At 40.9% G+C, this 10,723-nt stretch overlaps 1 long non-coding RNA gene across 1 annotated transcript; it reads right to left on the bottom strand.

The window, feature by feature from the left end:
• Window positions 1–612: 612 nt before the first annotated feature.
• On the bottom strand, window positions 613–7,008 carry LOC111527002. Its single transcript, XR_002726546.1, has 3 exons — window positions 6,717–7,008; window positions 4,481–4,560; window positions 613–2,329 (listed from the first exon to the last, which is right to left on the bottom strand). It is a non-coding gene; the product is annotated as an uncharacterized LOC111527002 (long non-coding RNA).
• Between the last annotated feature and the right edge of the window lie 3,715 nt (window positions 7,009–10,723).

Below are 10,723 nucleotides of genomic sequence, written 5' to 3'. Positions count from 1 at the left end.
AGAGTCCATGGGTGAGTTGCAGTCACAAATGAAAGGCTCAACGCAGCCATAAAAAAGGATGAGTTTGCGTCCTTTGTAGGGACATGGACGCAGCTGGAAACCATCATTCTTAGCAAACTATCACAAGAAGAGAAAAACCAAACACCGCATGTTCTCACTCATAGGTGGGAACTGAACAATGAGATCACTTGGACTTGGGAAGGGGAACATCACACACTGGGGCCTATCATGGGGAGGGGGGAGGGGGGAGGGATTGCATTGGGGAGTTATACATGATATAAATGACGAACTGATGGATGCTGACGAGTTGATGGGTGCAGCACACCAACATGGCACAAGTATACATATGTAACAAACCTGCATGTTATGCACATGTACCCTAGAACTTAAAGTATAATTAAAAAAAAAAAAAAAAAAAGAACTGGAGACTCATTGTAAAGAGAACATCACCAACGCATATGTTCATCAGGCTATATAAAGTCAACATGAAGGAAGGAAGGAATTCTAAGAGCATGTATTTTAAAAATATTAATATATTTAAAATATATTTTATTAAAATATGAATATCTTCTAAAAGTTAAAAAAAAAAAAAAGAAAGGCTCAAGACTTGGAAAGAGCTGATGTTTTAGTTCAAGCCTGAAGGCAAGAAAAAAACAGTGTCCCAATTCACAAGCAGACAGGCAGGAAAAATTTCCACTCGCTCAGAGGAGGTCAGTCTTTTGTTCCATTCAGACTTTCAACTGATCGGATGAGGCTCACCCACATTAGGGAACACAATTTGCTTTATTCAGTCTATCAACTTAAATGTTAATCTCATACAAGCATCTTCATAAAAACACCCAGAATATTTGGCCAAATATCTGGGCACCCTGTGGCCCAGTCAAGTTGACATCAAATTCTATATCACGCACACCATTCCCATCAATAAACCTCTTGTTCTAACAAAACCCTTCTCTGCCACACAAAGACCTTGTTTCTCTGTCCTTTTTTACATACGTTTTCTTCTGCCCTTCTAAGTCTTACTTATCTTTCAAAGCTAACTCTTTAAATTGCCTTTTAACTTTCTTTACTAGCATAACACTTCATGCTTACATTCATGTAGCACTAACTACCTATCCCAGTTCTGGCATTTAGCCATTCTTGTTGCTCAAAACATTCACATGAAAAAGTAATGATATCTTTTTTAATGTGTAATTTTTTTGGTTAAAAAAATGGGTGCCCAGGTCTATTGCTGGTATGAATATAAATAAGTGTAAGCCTTTTAAGAAAGCAAATTGGCAAAAATCTTAAATATTCATACCCGCTGATTCAGTTTCCTTACTTTGGAAAATCTTCCTAAGATAATAATCCCCAAATATGGGATAAATTGGATGCATACAAAACCTTTCATCAAGCTGTATTTATAATAATAATAAAATTATAAGAAATGACCTAAATTAAAAAATATAGAAATGATTAGTTATAGCATGTTACCACTAGGCAACAAAATATCAAGTACTCTTCAAAATGTTTGTAAAAGTTTCTAATAATGTAAAATGTGCTTATGTTAGATGACAAATAACATGGTAGTATAATTACCTTATAAGATATGCAAAAAAGACTAAAGAATTTCTCAAATATTAGCAAGTAGTGACTTGGTGATAGTAAAGCTGCATGTGCCACCTATTTTTGTCTTTCATGTGTTTTTATTAAAACCAAACCAATAAAAAACCCAAAAGAATAATTTGACAATTCAGCTCAGTTCTACTCCTTTTTTCTTGTTTTACTACCTAATTAATATAAATAGCATGAATCATGTTTTAAATTTAGAGAATGTTGTATAAATGGGAGCTTAAAAATTCCTGTTATAGAATGTATTTTAACCAGATCATCACTGTTATTCTGTAATAATTATTTCACTTGGCAAACAGTTTTAGACTGTGTTCTGTGAATAAAGTACTATAGAAGCGGCCTTGTACACCAAAGATGATCCAGCAATCCCACTGCTGGGATATGCATCCAAAGACGATGAAATCAGCCTATGGGAGAGACATTTGCACTTCCATGTTTATGTAGCACTGTTCACAATAGCCAAGATATGGAATCAAACTAAGTGCTCATCAGTAAATGAATGGGTGAAGAAAATAAGGCACACACAATGGAACACCATTCCACCGTAAAAGAGAATAAGACCCTGTCATTCTCAGCAACGTGGATAAGCTTGCAGAAAATTACATTAGGTGAAATACCCCAAACCTAGAAAAACAAACACTGCACGATCTCACTCAGATGTAGAATCTGAAGAAGTCGATCTCATTGGAGCACAGAGTAGAACAGCGGTCACCAGAGGCTGGGAAGAGGGGAAGGGGAGAGAGCGAGGAGAGGTTGGTCAACAGGTACAAATTTACAGTTAGATACAAGGAGTAAGTTCTGGTGTTCTACTGCACACTGGGGTGACTAGAATCAATAATAATGTATACTTCAAAATAGCTACAAAAGAGGATTTTAAATGTTCTCACCACAAGAAATGACAAGTGTTTGAGTGGATGGATAGGTCAGTCATCCTTGTGTTATTTGATGATTACACAATCTCTATATATATATCCAACATCACACTGTACTCCATAACCATGTACAGTTATTATGTGTCAATTAAAAACAAAATAAAACTTATTTTAAAAAGTCCATCCATTTAAGAGAAAAAGTAATTAGAAAATCGAATCCTGGGTCAGGTGCCATGGCTCGCGCTTGTAATCCCAGCACTTTGGGAGGCCAAGGTGGCCAGATCATGAGGTCAGGAGTTCGAGACCAGCCTGGCCAATATGGTGAAACCCTGTCTCTACCAAAAAATACAAAAAAAAAAAAAAAAAAAAAAAAAAAAAAAAATTTAGCTAGACATGGTGGCGTGTGCCTGTAGTCCCAGTTACTGAGGGGATTGAGGCAGAAGAATCATTTGAACCCCAGAAGTGGAGGATGCAGTGAGCCGAGATCACACCACTGCACTCCAGCCTGGGTGACAGAGCCAGACTCCATTTCAAAAAAGAAAAAGAAAATTGAATCCTGATACCAAAGTTTTTCTGCTTTAAAAATGTATGTTGAGGTTGATTCTAAGGTATTTTAAAGATAATCTCTGCAAAACTGCCTTTGGTAAATGCAAGGTCAATTCTGGGTCCAGTATCTAGGCATTGCCCTTTGCCACCACCATGGTGCAGACTTACTGTTGGTGTATTCCCATCCTTGCCCAATTTGCACCATTATGCACAGATTATAAAAATCAGTCCATGGAGGTTGGTGAGTTGTGAGAAAATTAAAACAAAATAATAGCAGTAACTTCACATCGCTCATATTGTGCTCAAGAATAACACATTAAAGACTCACCTCCACCACATTCTTGGTTGCTGCCATCATGATGGGCAGCTGTGCCCTCAATGAGGCACATTTCCTTTGCAGGTGGAGGCTGCAGCATGCCAGAGATTTCTATGATGCACTCTGGGCTGCCCGAGTGTAAGCAGAAACAGTGGAAGCTTGGGGGTGTCTGTCTGAGGCAGTTTGAGGTGAACTCAACATATATATTCAACATTCATGCAAACAGTGAACTTTCTGTAATACATCATGTGTGTTTCACTAGAAACTAATGTTTTAAGTGGTTTAACAATTGAATCCAAACCCAACTTCCCAAATACCCACCAACCTTCTTCCTTTGGTTTTACAGGTCTCTGAAATGTTACCAAGAACCTCCTGGTTCTGAGTGCCTTAGTTCACGAAATGCTGCCCTATCAGATTTTGGGGATCTAGATTCTAGAACAACCACTTTCAATCTTGGGAAACAATAATATCGATGATAAAAATGTCCTTGGGGGCAGGCCCTATGCTGTAGCTGTTTTCATGTAAATACCTTCAATGGCACATTAAAACTGAGGCAGAAAACAGTGATTATGTCTTCTAAACACGGACTTGTAGTTTCAGACCCATGTTGCTATGGCAACGAAAATGGCATTCTTTTAATTCATCAAAAATGTATTTCATTCATACAGTACTTACGTTTCAAGACTGTTAGTAAAGATTGAAGGAGTTCAAGCATGTAAAACACTTAGGATGGGGCCCAGAACAAAGAAAATATAGAACGAATGCTAATGCTATTAATATTCCAATCTCTTTAATTTGCCAAAAATTTATTGGACACTTCTATGTGCTGCACAGTGTTTTAGACTATGCCAAAGTAGAAGACCAAAGGATAGAATATATACTGTAGTGGAACTGGCAATCTTTTGTTAGCTTTCAGGTTTGTGACATGAAAAGGATGATAGCAGAATAAGGCAGATTAATGTGAAAAGAGGAAGTCACCAGAAAATGGCAGACGCTTTAATAACATGAGAATGAATGTTTGCAAAGGACTTCCCCTGTGGCAAACATTGGATGCATGTCTCATGCAACTTCCATGACTGTCCTTCATACAGACAAGGATATTGAGGATTAGAAAAGAATTGGCTGCAATACCCACAGTTGGCAGAACGGCGTTTACTCTGAGCCAATGTGTCTTCAAGCCGGGTGCCTGGAGTCTTACCCCTTCGCGCTGGTACCCTAGAGTTGATAGACAGGAACTTGCTCACCACGGCGCCAGCCTTTTGTAACAACGTGGTGGTCTCCATTTCAGTTGGGAAGCACCGAATGCATACACAGTCTGTGTGCTGAACACGGAGCAAGGTTTTCTGAGCCAAAGGTTCCCCTGCTTGGGTTGAGTTGGGATCTCTGGAGGTTACCTCAGTCCACTGAGGTAAATAATGATTGGTATCTCTGTGTTCCACACTAATATTGTTAATTCTATTTTAGTATGTAATTGATAATATTCTTCTGCCACTGAAATTAATTCGAACCAGATGCCCAGACTTAATATTTCCAGCATTTGCTTCAGTGGCCCTTGGTTTCAGCATAGTCATTCTCTGCCTGGAATGTGAGTGGGATTGGCAGATGGTTTTAATACTCCCTTCACATTTCAGGTCCCACTGGGCAATATTTACCTTCTGATAACTGCTTAAAAAGATGCAGAACTATTAAAAGCTAAGGTTTTAATGGACATTATCTCATCACCAAACTATCAATGCTCTTCTAACCCATTTTCTATCTCCTACTTATACTTTTGACCTCTGGAACAAACACGCATTCTTCTTGTGACAAGTGTCATGAGAGTTTAATTGTGGTTTGATTGTTTATAAGAACCGTGTCCAGGCTCCTTGAATATGTCCTAGTTTCATGCTTTTTAACTATTCTATTTTTCCCTCCTTGAAGTTAGCACACCTTTTTCCATGTCTATCTTAAGGTGTTAATTTGGGTTCAAATTCTAGTTGATTTGTATATTGTATGACTTAACTTTTCAGAGTCTCTGTTTACATAAATCGATGGATAATAGTACCTAGTTTTTAGGCTGCTCTGAGGATGCAAAGATACAGTATATATCAAATTTCTATCACAGTGTCTGACATTTTAATAACCTATTGCATGTGATTTGGTTATGACATCCTTTTATTGATAAGAAGGTCTCCTTGCACCTCAATCTCCATCTGATCACATGAACAATATCTTTCATTTACGCTGCTTCTTGTGGAGGAGAGATGGCTGGAATTGTTGAGTAGACTAAGTGCTTTATGTATACTGTGTCATTAAATCCCCAACAATCCTCTGCTAGATAGGTGCTATTATCTCTGCCCATTAGATGAAGACACAGTGTGGGTTAATAACTTGCTGACGATCTCACAGTGTATATAGTGGAGGAGTGGTGAAAATGTGGGGCTGATTCCAGAGCACATGTTTTCCATAGCTACTTAGTGATGCCTCTGAGGGAATTGTATGGTTATTTTTTATATAACTGAGCCTGTTTTATTGACCTCCAAATATGTAGGTCTGTTATGAGATGTTTAGATCCTAATTCAATGATTACATCCCTATATCTAATAGCTCTTCTTTCTTTAAACCACAAATAAGATTCAATCCATGTGCTATACAAGTTTTGCAGTAAGTGCTAATTAGAAGTTAAAAAATCTTACTGTGCTATAAATATCCAACCCTTTATTTCTCGGATTTGACACCCTAGGTGACTATATAATATTCACATATAAGGACTTACCTACATTTTCTACAACTTGTTCAGTTATGTAAGAAAAACAATTTTTTAAAACGAGTTTTGGTTTGGAGACAGGGTCTTGCTCTGTCCCCCAGGTTGGAGTGCCGTGGTGTGACCATTGCTCACTGCAGCCTCCACATCCTGGGTTCAACTGATCCTCCTGCCTCAGCCCCGAGTGGGTGGGCCTGTAGGTGTGCACCACCACACCAGGCTAATGTGTGTATTTTTTGTAGAGATGGGAGTCTCCCTTTGTTGCCAAGGCTGATCTCAAACTCTGGGCACAAACAATCCGCCTGCCTGAGCCTCCTCCCAAAATGGTAAAATTACAAGTGTGAGCCACCGTGCCTGGCCAAAAAGAAACGTTAAAAAAAGTAATGGAATGGTAAAGAATAAATCTCATGACAGCCTCTGCTGCCTTTGCTTCTTAGCGTTAGCTCCTGAGCTGCCTCTGTGGGGGCTTCCCCTCGGGCTCCCAGAGCTGCTTTGCCTGGAGGGTCAGAGAGAAACGCCTTGGACTCGCTTGTGTGACAGCGTCTGAAAGCCTGACTCCCTGGCCCCTGGAGAGAGTGAACACTCAGGATTCCCCTGTGGGGCCAGACTGCAGTGCCAGGGACCTCACCTGAGATGAGGCTGTGGGTGGGCTCCTTCCTCTTCTTCCTCTTCCCTGTCAGTTTCTCCTTCTTGAAGGTAAATTCTGGTCTTAATTCTGGTGAGTTCTGGTTTCTTCCTGGGGAACCAGACCTGAGACAGGAGAAAAACAAGTCCTGCTAAGTGGCAGAGGCCCATTGCCATTCCACTGGGGTGGTCAGTTATCTGGGTTCTATTCGCAACTTCTGCTGCAAGGTTGAGAGCCTTTTAATGCATTTGCTCAGGCTCTGGGCGGCTCTACATTCAGCTCCTCTTTTCTAAGATCTGAATTTTGCATGAGAGTGTAAGCCACACACTTCCGATCTTTGGCAATACTCATGATGTAAACTTCTCCTTAAAGGGGTTGTCTAACAGCTCATATTGTAGATTATTGGGTGACAGGGTGTGAGGTAGAATGGCCTTCTGGCCCTCTCCTTTCCTTCATTCATGAGGTCGGAGCAGCTGCTTCCTAACTCTTGTAAAATGCTTTCATGCTTGTCAACTAAATGTAAGAGCAATTAGAAAGCCGTCCTAAATAAATATCTAATGAGAATCTTCCATGTATAAGATTTAATGCCCTGTGTTCAATGATTTAAAGTATAATTCTATATATTGACTATCAAAAGTATCTAATGTAGAGAGGTGGCTGAAATAAGAAAATAATTAGACATATTGGACAGTCCATCAACAGCTACCTGAAAGAGGTCACTTATTTATTTCAAGAAAGAAAGTTGTTATGTTTCTACATTGACAAGTATGTTAGTCAGGGTTCTCCAGAGAAACAGAACAAATATATATATCCTATTGATTGTGTGTGTGTGTTTATATACACACACACACAAATATATACACACACATATATGATATGGTTTGGCCGTGTCCTCACCTAAAGACAGCCTCTACCACAGCCGTGTAGAACTGTGAGTCTATTAAACTCCTTTCCTTTATAAATTACCCAGTCTCAGGTATTTCTTCATAGGAGTATGAAATGGACTAACACACACACACACATATATATATATGTATATATGCTTCTGTACATTAGATATTTCAGGTCTTCAGACATAGGATATATATATATATATCCTATCTCTCTCTCTCTCTCCATATATATCTGAAGTCTGAAGGCCTGAAAACCAGGAGCAACAATATCCAAGGGCAGGAGAAAATGGGGGTCTCAGCTAAACATGGAGAGCAAATTCTCTTTTCCTCCACCTCTTTGCTCTACTCAAGCCCTCAACACATGGAATGAGGCCCATCCACATTGTTAAGGGCAGATTTTCTTTGCCCAGTTTCCCAATTCCAGTGCTAATCTCTCTTGGAAAGACCCTCACAGACACACCCAGAGGATATTTAACCAGCTATCTGGGCATCCCTTAATCCAGTCCAGTTGACGCATAAAATTAACCATCACAACAAGCTGAGTTGATGTTGGATTCGTGGCATTTTAGGTAGAGGGAACAGCAGATACCAAGAAAATGAGATAGGCAGCAGTGGGGATATTTGAGAAACTTTAAGTTTTGCTTCTAGTTGGAAAATTTAGAGCTGAAGGTGGGGTTTTTAGGAGCTGATGCTGGAGAGGTTTTGTTACAGCTTTAAAAGTGGAGACTCTCGAGTGTTAATGCCGGTTATCCTTGGGGGCTTTGAGTTACAGGACAGACCTAACGGGATTTGTCTTTGGTGTGGTCACCGGGGCATCTGTGCAAAGCATGCTACAGAAGGGCCAGCTAGGAGGTAGGTGATAGTGCAGAGAAGAGGCAGGGAGGTCTTGAAGGAAGGCAGTTTCATAGGCATTAAAGAGGAAGGGATGAGTTCAGGAAACACAGAGAGGTGGATTTGGCTGTTGACCAGATGTGAGGAAGCAGGATGGGGCTGGGCTAAGGCAGAGGTGTTTGGTTTGGGAGGCCCCACATAGAAGGTGGCCCCACATGTCCAGGCAGAGACTACAGGGCCCAGACCAGAATTTGGGGTGGATGGAGAAAAACGATGACTTTGGTTTGGTTACTTGGTTGTTGGTTTGGTTACTTTAAAGACACCTGTGAGGTGCCGGAGGAAGCCCAGGCAGTAACACTCAGTTTGGGATGGCGCAGAAGGCTTTTCTTAAACATCTCATGAGCCTCTTCTCTGAGTGTTTTTCGGTTGGAGATGAAGTGCTGAGTGTGGCAACATTTCGAAGTGCAGCAGGGTCCGGCAGGTTGTCCAACTGTCAAGCTGCATGCACAGGTACCTAGCTTTGTTTTATGATTAAAATCATAACTTTTCATTGGTAAGGCTTCATTGAAACCTTTCAGAGTGCTACCCAAAGATTCATATACTTGTTAAAAATAGCAAATTCAAGTGATTTATGAATTGTCCATTTATGACGTTGTGCGGCGTTGACCTAAAAGCATGGGTTCGTGTTTCTTACTCTACTGGGACATCAGGGCCCCCCAGTTTTCACCAACACATCAGTCAACGTGTATTGATTACCATTCCATATCAAACTCCATGTCAAATCAAAGAACTAGCAAACACCCTCACTACTCTCAATGAGTGAATAGTGCAATTCCTGAGACAAGACGGACACACAAAACTCTCAGTAGCCCTCAAAACTATGAGTCTTTTCCCAGGAGTTCAGTGAGTGCTTTGAATGCAGAGGAGAAAGAGACATCATCTGAGCTAGCTGTGGCAAAACTCTAACTTCAACTGGTTTTGAGTGAGAAGTGGGTCTCTGTTAAAACACTAGTAATGTAAAAGCATAGTTGCCATCTTGTCATGTTTTGTTTTAAAATGTCACTTTATAGCTACTAAAATTTGAATCTATGAATCTGTTAAATGATGCAAAATTTCTGTGATAAGTTACTGTAATCAACCACTATAGAGCGTTTATGGACTAAACTGGATTAATTTATCTTCTACTATAGGCACCGCACACCATCCTCCGCAAAGCTTCAGTCAATCACTGCAGGTGACCAGGAGCGCTGTGTGAGCCCTGATGGGAGTCACGTTCAGGTTAAGATCAAACAGAACGGCAGTGAGCAGAAGCATAATGGGAGACGATAACATCTCAGAGGTGGCGGGAGGAGGAGAAGGTCAAGCCAGGCAGTGGTGGGTCACAGCAGCACGGCCAGGCACACACCTTCCCCTCATCAGAAAGACACTCAGAAATACTGAGGAAGAAACCATCTTTTCTTTTTTTTTTTTGCAATTAGGCAAAAATAGCTACAGGGAGAAATAGATCTCATCCAAGTCAATATCCAAGTGACTAGTTGATGACAACTGTGATACCTTCCATGAAGAAGCCCGATGATCAGGTAGCACAGGATGGAAGGTCTGCACCTTTTCAGGGAGGTGGAGGAGCTGGTTCCATGAAGAGCTGACATGCAGGTTGAGAACCGAAGGACAGGTGGGAATTAGCTCGGAAAAAGAACAGCAGAATCCAGTGTGTGCAGCACAGTTGATAGGGAAGGTGGGTGATACACGAAAGGAGTTAAAACAAAAAGATGAAAAACTGAGTCGAGGTGGTCGGACCAGGAAAAAAAAAGAGGAAATTGCCTTGTGCAGAGGCTTGACAGGCTGGAGTGAGTTGAGGGGACTCTGTGTGGGACTGGAGTGTGTGTGCATCTGGCTGGTCAGGCAGGAGACGGGAGACAAAGGCCAGGAGTCAGAAACAAAGACAAGACAAAAAACAACAGTTATGAAGCAAAACAGAACAAAAGTGGGACTTATCTGTCATCAAGTTTCTGTCAATTTTTATATCATCCCAGTGACCATCAGTACCTGAACCTCTGCCTCCGTCTTACTTGACATCCCGGTAAGGTGCCTGGTGGGAAAATTCACTCATTAACTCGGTTAAAGTTAAGGACAGATATCTGTGTTTTAAAATTCCTCCACCTTGGCTGGCTGGCTCTTTTTCCAGACCTTTCTGTCCTCTCCTCCTCACTCCCCTCCTCTCCTCCCCACTCCCCTCCTCTCCTTCTCACTCTTCTCTTCCTCTCCTCTTCCCTCCCCTCCTCTTCC

Source organism: Piliocolobus tephrosceles, chromosome 9 (assembly GCF_002776525.5).
Source record: "Piliocolobus tephrosceles isolate RC106 chromosome 9, ASM277652v3, whole genome shotgun sequence".
NCBI lineage: Eukaryota > Metazoa > Chordata > Mammalia > Primates > Cercopithecidae > Piliocolobus > Piliocolobus tephrosceles.
Note: the sequence above shows the minus strand (reverse complement) of the source record. Positions and strands in the feature narration are given on the sequence as shown.